Here is a 13,216-nt window from a genome sequence, read left to right on the forward strand (position 1 = left end):
CGTGCCTGGCATGTAAAATCAAGCGAAAAATGTTGGGAAGTCTTGGAGTATCTCTTCATATCCTTATTAATCACATCTAGATCACATTATTTTCTGATCACAGTTCCATATTATTTTTTAATATAAAATGTGCATGTAGTAAAGAGTGTTTCTCAAAGTGTATCAATAGGAGATCAGCTATGTTTGAGTGAGCTTTATTTTGCTACCGTGGTCTAAGGATCACCCAAAGGCTCAAGCTTGAACCCTGTGCAACTGGTTAGTTTCTTTGCTCCAGCTGGTTAGTTTATTTGCAGCTGGTTAGTTTTTTTGCTCCGTGACCACAGTCCTTACCCGAAGCTTAGCCAAGTCACTCCCCAGGAAGATCAAACCCTAAAGTAATCACGATTCAGTACAAATTCATCATTCAATGATACTAGAGGGGGACAAAAAGTCCATACTCACTGGAAGCATTATCTGCACATGTGTGTGTATATTAATATATTTTTTCTGCACATTAGACAAATGCCACTGGCAAATCTAAAACAACTTAGATGGCTGAATTTGGAGTCACACTGTCTTTATCTTATTTTAAATTATTCAGTGCACTTCACAACCTCAGCATCTCCCACACTCTTCTACAGCCTCTGCAATACTAGGCAAACTCAATGAGTGAATCCCCACCATGCGTGAACCACTTTATCCTCGTGGCCATTCTCTAGGAATCCACTGCAGCATTTTTCCCAACAGATAACTTTCCCATTCTCTACCAACACAAACTTCCATTCCACCACTGCACCTGCTGGCAGGAAAACAATATGAGTCTAGAATGCACCCTTGCAATAGTAAGGTGTGATGTAAGTATTCCATCTTCTAAGGCCCTCATGGTTTCCAGTTTGCAGTGAATTGCACATCAGTACTTATGATATAATGGATCTAGAACCTGACACTAACTTGCTGAGACTCTGAAGATATTGCTACTACCCTCTTTGTTTTCCGTGCACTCTTTCTTCCACTAGAGTACTTCTGCCATTATCCATTTCCTGCTTTAGGTTTAACCCTGGAGCCTCAAGACTGCCACCGAAACCAACATCTCCCCTAGAAGAGTTCCTTCTCATAGTCAACTAAGTCTAATTGTGCTAGGCTCACTTCTTTGGCTCTGTCTATGAGCAAGTTGCTAGAAGGCAACTTCTCTGCAAAACATGTAGCTGCTTTAGCAGAGGTCTCTTGTCCTTTTCCAGAATACCCATTCTGCTATAGGAGATTCAAGTCTTTCATTTCTTGAAACTTCAGAATAACTCAAGTTACCAGTTTCAAAGGTAACTAGAGCTTCTGTGTCTGAAATCTGTCGAGCAGGAACATGTTCTCTTGAATTGTCACAGGATGTTTCCATGCTGCTTCCTGTGGGTCTTTGGTTTTAGAAATCAAATGTCCACTGTTTTCTTGAAGATGCTCTGGTTTGGTGAACAGCTCCTGCCTGGAAGATCCAGGGTTAAGTTTACCACTGACTCCCTGATTGCCTCCCAGAACCGCAGCCTCCCCAAGAGAAGCATCCTTCTCTTGTTTTATGTCCCAGTCCTTCCTCGTGTCCCTGTCCTTCCCCGTGTCCAGAGGCTGCCCTGCAGCAGCCAGGCAAAAAGCATTCTGGCAAGACCCTCTCCAACAAGCAGGGCAGACAATATGGCACCAATGGCTGAGAGGCTGTGACTCCAGGAGACAATGGGACCAGGAAGGGGCTCAGGTCACACAGGAAGAGTCACCCAAATTCTTTATTATATACTCCTATAGAAAGAGGACTCATCTCTAAAATGAGGAGAATAATAATGCCCCGTGCATGGGCATTTCATAAAGATTAAAGTAATATGTATTTCTGGCATATAATGCTCATTCTTTGAGTGTTAGCTATTATTATTATCTTACTGAATTTGTGGTCACTGAACTTCAAAACACATCCACTGCTAACTCTGTTGTAAGCACCCGAGCATAGGGGAAACATTTTATTCATCTTTATATACTTCACAGTAACTGTGTCTTGCATAAAAGGTTTTCAATATGTATTTACTGGTTTGTTTTAAAAATATATCTACATTTAAGGTTAGTGCATGTAAGATTGATATCTATTTGGCCTTGTTTGATTTAAATGTCAGAACACCTTCATATGAGAGATCAGAGGAGCAGCAGAAGCTGCATTTAAAACAATTTGAGCAATAGGCAACTCCAGGGCTACTCAAACACTGGGGAGAATAGACCTGACATCTTGATGAAAAAAATGCTTGTATGCATTTCTGTCCACCCTTCTAAAGCTTTAAAGAGATTTTCTCAGCATTGAAAAGAGTAAGTTCTATTATGAAAAAAGATTTAAAAGGTACTATCCTATCCTATCCTATATACCTGAAGAAAAAGTAATTTTTAAAATGCCATTTGCAACAACAACAAAACTGTAAAGTACTTCAAATGAATTTACAAAAATGTGCAAGACACTGTAAATTTTTACTGAAAAGTATATCAGATTATGAGGGACAAGATTCAATATTTGTAAACATTCAATTGTCCACAAATTTATCTGTAAATTCAATGCAATTCTAATAAAAATCCCCAACCTATTTTTTATATAACTTAGCAGTATCACGCTAAAATTAATATGTAAGAGTCAATGCAGAGCAGTAATCAAGGTAATTTTGGAAATAAAAAATAAATTCTAGTTCTTTAATTTCTAAAACCAAACTTTATTATAAGGTGGAGTAACAAGCAATATAGTACTGAAGTAAGAATAGGTAAGTGGATCTTTGCAATGGAACAGAAAGTATACATATACTGTATATGGAAATTTAGTATACGCTAAAAATGACATTTCAAATCTGTAGGTAGACAATTATGTAATAAGTGGTGTTATATCAACTGGGTATCCATTGGTAAAAAGAAATAAAATATATCATTTTTTCATGCTAATTACAAAGTAAATTACAACTAGATTAAAATCCTAGGGTAAGATTAAAAAGTGTATAAAAGTGTTTGGCCAGGCGTGGTGGCTCACGCCTGTAATCCCAGCACTTTGGGAGGCCGAGGTGGGCAGATAATGAGGTCAGGAGATCGAGACCATCCTGGCTAACATGGTGAAACCCCGTCTCTACTAAAAATACAAAAACAAAATTAGCCAGGTGTGGTGGCAGGCACCTGTAGTCCCAGCTTCTCAGGAGGCTGAGGCAGGAGAATGGCGTGAACCCCGGAGGCAGAGCTTGCAGTGAGCTGAGATCACGTCACTGCACTCCAGCCTGGGCGACAGAGCTAGACTCCATCTCAAAAAAAAAAAGAAAAAGAAAAAAAAAGTGTATAAAAGTGTTCAAAACAAATAAATGAAAATGCATGCATGAAATTGAGTAGATAGATCCTTCTTAGGATTTTTTTTAAGTCATAAGAGAAAGAATTGGTAAATTGACTACTTTAAAATAAAACTTTTATAATATGACGAATAATATACAGAAAGTTTTTTTAATGGAAGACTAAGAGACGATATATCAACATATGATAGATAAAATATTGGTTTTTGGATAGACAGAGGAAAATTCTCTAAAAATGGAAGGAAGTACAAACAATCTAATGTAAAAATGGACCAAAAAAACCTGAGTGGGCAATTCACAGAAGGGAAACACAAATAGGGCATTAATCATATAGAAAACAATGCTCGATTCCGTTAGAAATCAAGAAAATGAAAATTAAACAATCACTTACTCTTGTTATACCCTTCAGGTTGGCAAAAAAAAAAATTGTTTGATATTATCAGCTGTAGCAGAGAGTATAGGTAAATGTGTATTCTCATAGCCAGCTAACAGGATTCTATATGGGGCATATCTTATGTTCTGATAATTCTGTTTTCTATGTTCAAGGTATGTAAGAGTGAGATTGGCAACACGCTAAATGTTCACCAATATAAGAATGGCCAAATAAGCACATCTTTACAACAGCTGATGTTTAAGTGGATAATATGAGATATGTATTATATAAGATACACTTATGCATACTGACATGGAAGATCTTGAACACAGACTGTTGAGGGAAAAAAGCAGTTGCAAAACTACACATATAGAATGTAATCATTGTGTTTGTTAAAAATACATATTTCCCCAAAATAGTATATATTTTCTACATGTACTAAATGTTTGTGACTGCATGAGTAAATATATTCAAGAATGCTCACAAATTTTTCCTGTGCAGAGGGCACTAGGATTTGAGGAAGTAGGCAGAAAAGAATTTAGCCTTACCTGTAACATTTTAATTTTTACAAGGTGAATGGTCTACTGTATTATACCTGTAATAGTAATAGCTGGAGAAAATGTATCCCAACTCCTCCCTAGACTTTAGGGCACTGTTTACTGTATCCTTGGTTCATTGTGATGTTAAACATTTAAAACTCTGTGAAGTCAGTTCTACAATTCTCATTCTACTGATAACCAGATATTGGATTATATTGGGCTTCACTGTTTTTTCCCAATTTCATTATTCAAGTTCTCTACATTGTATTTAATGCCTTCTTGAAGAGATTTTTTTATCTAACATTCTATTTTAGGAGGACAGAATGACAGAAAACTTTTTGATGCCTAATTTTCTCCTTAGCCTTAATTGGCTTGAATAATTCTCTTTCTCTCTCATGTTGTAATCCAAATGGATTTATCTTGATAAATCGTGTTGAGGAAAAAGCAAATATTTTTTGTATCCCAAGAGACTTCACAGAATAAAAAATAATTGCTTTGTTGTTTTTTTCTGTGCTTGTATTCGTACCCCAAATATTGCACAGTTGTCTTCAGAAACATTGTGTACTTTAAGAACTCAGCAAATGTTTTCTTTAAAAAGAGAGAGAGATCACAAGCCATCAGCCCATTTGTTTCCCCTCTAGACCTAGGTGAAATCCATCTACTCTGATGCTCATAAAATGGGGACCCTCCTGTCCAGAACATCATTTCTCTATGAGTATTTTTCTCATCCCTTTGATTTATTTCCCTGCTCTTGTCATTGTAGAGAGCTATCTTGAATCATAAAGAAAGCCCTATTTTTTATATATCTGAAAAAGACAGGGATATAATTGAACTCTACCCACAGGTATAAAATAAAATAAGCCCATAAATACAGCCATAACACTGGAAAAGTATAGAAAATGTTTGTGTTCTCATTATTTTAGGAAATAAGGCTTTAAGCAGCAAACAGCATATGAATCTGAACTGACAGGTAATATGAAAATGAGCAGAAGGAGGCAAATAAGGTGTGAATCATCCCTAGGGTCATTTATCTCCAGGAAACAGGTTGCACATATTTCTGAGCTTCTGCCCCTTGGTGGGGAGTACCTGAGGGGTAGAGGACAGAGCACCCACCAGCAACTTCTCAGTGCCCACTGACCTCTGGGTTGGTGGGCCTGCTATCCTCCTTCTCTCCACGCCAGAGAATTTCCCTGGGCCCTGAAGCTTTGAACCCTAACAAATGGTGCTATGGTTATTCATCCTAATCCATTTTAAGCTCACAGGCTTCGCAGCCACCTCAGCATCTGTTACTGTCTAATGATCTTATATATCCAGTCACAGAGATGGCAGGATGTGGTAGTAAAAATATCTTTTCTCCCTCTCAGGGCAACCCAAGGTCTCAAATCTGGCACGTACAAGTATCAAAGTGAAAATGGAAGCAAGGAGAGGCATATAGGCAAAACAACAACAACCACACACACACACACACACACAAAGAGGTGACAATAGCTGGAATGAAACCACCTTTGAAAAATTATGAAAGTGAGACAAATCTGACATAGCTGACTCCACCTTGCTTCTAACCTCACAAGCTAATGGTCTTTGCTCATTCCTGGGCATAGGTTAAGTTAACTATGGAAGGAATTTAGTTTATAGTTTAACTTTAAAAACAAAGATATTAGTCCCTTCCCAAAACTAACCCTCTCCTTGCTTGGATATAAAAACCACCTTCGTAAAACTAACAAACTGGCCACAAAATTAGAATTGTGGTTCAAGAGTAATGTAGCCAGAGGTCAAAAGATTTGTAACCTCCCCAATTTCTCTTTTAGATAACATCGCAATTGTAAAACCTAAGACTAATGTTTGAGGTATTTTTCAGACCTTGCATTTTGATGCTATCCCAGCACCATTTATTGAATAGGGACTCCTATCCCCATTGCTTATTTTTTCCAACTTTGTCAAAGATTGGATGGCTGTAGGTGTTTAGGTTTATTTCTGAGTTCTCTATTATGTTCCATTGGTCTATGTGTCTACTTTTGTACCCGTACCATGCTTTTTTGGTTACTGTCTTCTTATAGTATAGTTTGAAGTTGAGTAATGTGATGCCTTCAACTTTGATCTTTTTGTTTAGGATTGCTTTGGCTGTTAGAGCTCTTTTTTGGTCTAATATGACTTTTACAACACTTTGAGTTCTGTGAAATACGAGATTGATAGTTTGATAGGAATAGCATTGAATCTGTAGACTTCTTTGAGCAGTATGGCTATTTCATAATATTGATTTTTTTTTTCCTATCCATGAGTGTGAGACGTTTTTCCATTTTTTTGTCTCATCTCTGATTTCTTTCAGCAATTTTGTAGCTCTTTCTTAGAGGTCTTTCACCTCCTTGGTTAGGTGTATTCATAAGGTTTTCTTTCTTTTTTTCTGGCTATTATAAATAGGATTGTGTTCTTGATTTGGATCTCAACTTCAACACTATTGATATATAGAAATAGCACTAATTTTGTACATAAATTTTGTATCCTGAAACTTTACTAAAGTGGTTTGTCAAGACTAGGAGCCTTTTGATGGAGTCTTTAGGGTTTTCTAAGTATAAAGCCATATTATCAGCAAAGAGAGATAATTTGAATTTTTACTTTCCTATTTGGATGCCTTTTATTTCTTTCTCTTGCTAATTGTTCTGGCTAAGACTTCCATTACTATGTTGAATAGCAGTGGTGAGAATGAGCATACTTGTTTTATTCCAGTTCTCAAGGGGAATGATTCTAGTATTTGCCCATTTAGTATGATGTTTACTGTGGGTTTGTGATAGATGGTTCTTATTATTTTGAGGTATGTTCCTTTGATGCTTACTTTCTGGAGGGTTTATATCATGAAGGGATGTTGGATTTTATCACAAGCTTTCTCTGAGTCTATTGAGATAATCAGATGGTTTTTGTTTTTAATTATGTTTATGTGGTGAATCACATTTATTGATTTGTGTGTTCTAAACTGACCTTGCATCACAGGAATAAAGTCTACTTGATCATGGTGAATTAACTCTTTGATGTGCTGCTGGATTTGGTTTGCTGATATTTTGTTGAGGATTTTTTTTTTCTTTTTGCCTATGTTCATCATGAATATTGGCCTGTAGTTTTCTTATTTTGTTGTTGTATCTTTGTCAGGTTTTGGTATCAGAGAGATGCTGGCTTCAAAGAATGAATTAGGGAGGAGTCTCTTCTTGATTTTTTGGAATAGTTTCAGTAGAAGTGGTACCAGCTCTTCTCTGCACATCTGGTAGGATTCAGCTGTGAATCCATCTGGTCCAGGGTTTCTTTTGGTTGGAAGGATTTTTATGAACGACTCCATTTCAAAACTCAATATTGGTCTGTTCAAGGATTCGATTTCTTCTTGGTTCAGTCTTGGGAGGATGTATGTGTCCAGAAATGTATCCATTTAGTCTAGATTTTCTAGTTTGTGTGCATGGAAGTGTTCATGATAATCTCTGGGACTTCTTTGTATTTCTGTGGTATCAGTTGTAATGTCACCTTTGTCATTTCTGATTGTGTTTATTTGTATCTTCTCTCCTTTTTCTTTGTTAATCTACTTAGCAGTCTATCAACATTATTTCTCTTTTCAAAGAGTCAACTTTTGGTTTGTTGATTCTGTGTATGGATTTTTTCTGTCTCAACTTCATTCAGTTCCACTCTGATTTTAGTTATTTCTTTTCTTCTGCTAGCTTTGGGGTTAGCTTACTCCTACTTTTCTAGTTCCTCTAAGTGTGATGTTAGATCATTAATCTGAGATCTCTCTAACTTCTTGATGTAGGTATTTAGAGCTATTAAATTTCCTCTTAACACTGCTTTTGCTGCATCCTAGAAATTTTGATATGTTGTATCTCTGTTTCCATTTATTTCAAACTTTTTTGATTTCTGCCTTAATTTCATTGTTTACCAGAAGTCATTCAGGAGAGAGTTGTTTAATTTTTATGTAATTGTGTGGCTTTGAGAGATCGTCCTGATATTGATTTTTATTTTTGTTCTACTGTGGTCTGAGTGTATGGTTAGTATAGTTTTGAATTTTTGAATTTATTTATTGCTTTATGGCTGAGCATGTGGTCAATCTTAGAGTATGCTCTATGTACAGATGAGCAGAATGTATATTCTGTGACTGATGGGTGGAGTAGTCTATAAATGTCTGTTAGGTCCAATTGGTCAAGTGTCAAATTTAAGATCAGAATTTCTTTGTTAGTTTTCTGCCTTGATGACCCGTCAAATGTTGTCAGTGAGGGTGTTAAAGTGCCCCACTATTATTGTGTGACTGTCTTTTTGTATGTCTAAAAGTACTTGTTCTATGAATCTGGGGGGGATTCTATGAATGTTGGGGGGGTATATATCTAGGATAGTTAAGTCTTCTTGTGGTATTGAATTCTTTATAATTACATAATGCCTTTCTTTGTCCTTTTTTACTGCTGTAAGTTTAAAGTCTATTTTATCTGATATAAGAATAGTGACTCCTGTTCTTTTTTGTTTTCCATTTGAGTGATAGATTTTTCTTCACCCTTTTACTTTGAGACTATGGGTTTTATTGCATGTCAGATGGATCTCTTGAAGACAGCAGAATGAATGGCTCTTCCTTTTTTTTATCCAACTTGCCACTCTTTGCCTTTTAATTGGGGTGTTTAGACCATATACATTCAAAGTTAATATTAGTATATGAGGTTTGGATCCTATCACGGAGTCATTAGTTGGTTGCTTTGTAGTTTGTATTGTATAATTGCTTTATAGCATCTCTGGACTATGTACTTAAGTGTGTTTTTGTGGTAGTGGGTATTGTTCTTTCTTTTCCATGTTTAGACCTCTCTTGAGGGACTCTTGTTAGGCCAGTCTAGTAGTGATGAATTGCCTTGGCAATTGCATGTCTGGAAAAGATTTTATTTCTCTTTCACTTCTGAAGCTTAGTTTGGTGGAATATAAAATTCTTGTTTGGAATTTCTTTTATTTAAGAATGTTGAAAATAGGCCCCCAAACTGTTGTAGCTTGAAAGATTTCTGCTGAGAAGTTTTCTGTTAGTCTTATTGGGTTCCCTTTGTGTGTGACCTGATCTTTTCTGTTGCCTTTACAATTTTTTATTTAGCATTGACCATGGACAGTCTGGTGACTATATTCCTTGGTGATGTTCATTTTGTATAGTATCTTGCAGGTGTTCTCTGGATGTCTTGTACCAAATGTCTACCTCTCTGGCAAAACTGGAAATATTTTATTTGATTATTCCTTCAAATATATTTTCCAGGTTGTTTACTTTTTCTCTTCTCTTAAGAATGCCATTAATTCATAGGTTTGGTTGCTTTACATAATCCCATATTTCTTGAAGATCTCATTCATTTTTAAAATTCTTTTTTCTTTATTTTCTGACTGAGTTAGTTTAAAAGATCAGTCTTCTAGCTTTAAATTCTTTTTTCTGTTTGGGCTAGTCTATTGATAAAGGTTTCAGTTGTATTTTGAAATTCCTTAAGTGAGTTGAAAAACTCACTTGATTGATGTGTTTTTAAGATATTTATCTCTGCCTTCATTTCCTAGATTGCTTTAGAAGTTTCTTTGTGTTGATTTTCAACCTTGTCCTGGATCTCATTGGGCTTCCTTGTAATCCACGCTTTGAATTCTTCATCCTTCCTTTCTGAGTTTTCGTTTTGATTAGAGACTGTTGCTGTATAGCTAGTGTGATCCTTTGATGGTGTCACAGCACTCAGATTTTTCATGGTGCTAGAATTTGTGCACTGGTTCCTTCTCATCTGAGGCCACTGACACTTCTAAATTTTGTCATTATTTTCATGCAGATAGGATTTTTTTTCCTTTCTCTCTTTTCCTGCGTTACTATTTTCTTCCCTTTTCCCCCTCTCCCTAGGGTATATGACTGTAGAGAATGTAGGGTAGAATCTTTTGCCTTTGTTTCAATATCTCTATGCACTTCTGTCAGCCAGTTTTATGTTGGGCAGTTCAACCTACAGACAAGTTAATGGTTCTAATGAGTAAGAGCCAGATGTGGCCAACATAGATGGGTATATGTTTAATCCTTGTTTACTGGAGAAGGTCTCTGTTTCTGGGGGCAAATGGCAGATCTGTGGAGTTCACAGTGGCCTGAGCACCCTATTCAGCACCATAGCTGAGGGATAAAGATCGTTGGGGCTAGATCAGGCCTGCTTATAAGTCACCCAATGGCAGGCACAAGCACCAGCACCAAGGGAGGTCCAGAGCACAGCCACCAAGTGCCCAGAGGTGTGTCTAGGTGTGCCTTGGGGCTGAAGAGGAACTTCTTTGGCTTCAAGTTCTCTGCACAGGGAATGCAGTCACCTAAATTCCAAATCTAGGAGAATGACTGCTCTAGATGCCTGGAGCTCTACCTGGGCATGGAGTTTAGAGGGCCCCATTCCACCACAATGTCTGCATAGGGAGGGTGGAGTGGCTCAGGCTGCTTATGCAGGTGATGCACTCCAAATGCTTAGAGATCAGCCTGGACATGGGGCAGAGATGGCACCATTGCACCACAATCTATGTGTAGGATGACTGGGCAACTCAGGCTGCTGGTCTAGGTGGGTGGGAGATCCAAATGCCTGGAGATCTGCTGGAAGTAAAGTGGAGAGGGCCCTGCTGCACCACATTCTATGTACAGGAAGGGTAGGGTGGCTCAAGCTGCTGATTCCATCAAGGGGGTGCTCTAACTGCCTGGAGATCTGCCTGGATATGGAACAGAAGAGGCCTCATGGCATCCAAATCTGTGCACAGGAAAGGTGGAGCAGCTCAGGATGCTGATCCAGAAGAGCGAGTGCTCTGAATGCTTGGAGATCAGCCTGTGTGTGGAGCAGAAAGGGCTCTACTACATCACAATCTCAGGGGAGCAGGCTGGGGCACCCAGCAATGGCACATGTAGATCAGTTCCAGGTCCCCAAACTGGCCCTGGCTGCACATCTTCTCACCAAGGAGAAACTGGCTGTTGGCCTTCTCCTCCTGCACCAGACCTGCAACTGGGGAGAGAACAATTCCAGTTCCTACAGCTTGGCTCTTTTCCATACTTGTCACTCAATTCTGACTGTGAAGGCTCCTACTCAGCTCCGGAGCAGGTGCTCCAATCTCTAGTCCAAGACTAAAATGCTGCATGGCCATGGTGCCAGGCTACCAAATAATGACTGATGTTTTATGCACCCAGATTAAAAATGGTGCCACAGTCTCCAACTCAGGCCTGGGAAACTGCCTGCAGCTTTATCTGGTGTCCTTTCCTTTCAGTGTCTCCAAGCCTCTCCCCAAGTTGGTGCCAAGGCTTTGGAGAAACAAAGTGCTCTTCCTTAGCCTGGGTTGTATGGATTCCCAGTGCAAAGGTGAATCACAGAGGGAGGCTTTCTACCTCCTCCTGTCCCGTTCTGGGGCTTCACTCACTTTTGTCAGACAAATGCCATCATCGGGGCAGCTTGCCCGCCTTCTCCTCTCTGGGACCTGGGATGAGATGTCCTTCACTATTCTGGTGGATTCCTGTTTTCCTTCTTGAATTAAAGCCCACAGAGTTGATCTTTATGACTGATTTTGCTATTTCCAAGCAGCTAAGGCACACTGAAAACCTCTAATCAATTATCTTGGGAAAAAACAAAACCAAACCTCTGTTTTATAACATTACATAGAGCTCTGCAACTGACTCAAGCATGCAGTTTGTCACACAAATAGGGTTGTTAGACTGACATCAGGTAGTCACATGAACTAAAGGTGGCTAAACATATTCCCAGGAGTATTTGCCATAAAGCAGAATCTCATAATACAATCAACAATAAAGTGTAATCTCTGTTAGCATTACGGCCTTTCCATCTTATTTTCCTATAATGTCTACACTTCTGAAGAATTTATTTAGAAAAAACAATCAACATTTGTATAGCACTTTATAATAGGCAGAGCACTTCAAATACGCTAGTTTACTGATTCACTTAGTAATTTGAACTACAAGTGGATTCTATGGTGCTCAGGTTTGTGTTTATGGGTACTGTGTGGATGTGTAAACCTCTTAAACTCCCTTAATCTCATGCTTTCGAATTCTACTGTGATTCTTCTGGAACAGAAGAGACCCTTTTCTCTGATAGTCTGATATTCACAAGGGCTTTATTACTGTAAAGAAACATTATTCCTTGCTATGACTAAATTCTTACACATGGAGACAATGGTAATAATTTAAAATAGTGGGAAGTGGAAAATTACAGTACTCGATGTGAAAGTAGCCTAATGATTACACCTTTTCTTTTTAGCTCCAAGGTTTATGAGTTACAGTTGAAATGAAAGTGAAGCTATCCCTTATTATTATCCGAAGTAGGATATTAAAATATAAAGCAGTCCTCATAAGGTGTTTTGTTTTAGCTTTTTACTTGGGTGGTAGTATAGCACTTTCTTTAAGAATGTAAACTCTTGACTAAGAATCTAGGCTTCCTGGGTTTGAATCACAGTTTCACAACTTTATTAGTTAAATATTCTCTTGGGCAAGTTGTTCAAGCACTTGAAATCCAATTTCTTCGCCTCTAACATGAACATCAGAGCAGTGCTCTTCATAGAATCACAGGGAGAATTTAACAAGATCATCTATGAGGAGCTCTTGGCTTAGTGCCTAGACTCTGTGAGCTCTGTTTATGTGGTCTGTTGTTAAAGCATTTTACAGTCAAAAAGAAACAATCACATCAGCTGAATGGGAAGCTGAAATTCTATCCTTTTCTTGCACATAAATAAAATAGAATACTGCTTTTATTTCTATTTTTCCTTCTAGGAAGAGAGGGAAGAAGCTGTTCCTGTCATTTAGTGATGGAATCTAACAGTTTATTTCAGCAGTCCCCAACCTTTTTGGCACCAAGGACTGGTTTCATGGAAGACAATTTTTCCATGACTAGGGGATGGGGGATGGTTTTGGAATGAAAATGTTCCACCTCAGATCATCAAGCATTAGATTCTTAAAAGGAGCGTGTGACCTAGATCCCTCGTATGTGCAGTTCACAATAGGGTTTGCACTCCTA

General features: G+C 38.1%; 1 pseudogene; it reads right to left on the reverse strand.

The window, feature by feature from the left end:
- Positions 1-641: 641 nt before the first annotated feature.
- Positions 642-11,249, reverse strand: LOC102115362 (starch-binding domain-containing protein 1 pseudogene; annotated as a pseudogene).
- Between the last annotated feature and the right edge of the window lie 1,967 nt (positions 11,250-13,216).

This window comes from Macaca fascicularis, chromosome 11, assembly GCF_037993035.2.
Source record: "Macaca fascicularis isolate 582-1 chromosome 11, T2T-MFA8v1.1".
Classification (NCBI taxonomy): Eukaryota; Metazoa; Chordata; class Mammalia; order Primates; family Cercopithecidae; genus Macaca; species Macaca fascicularis.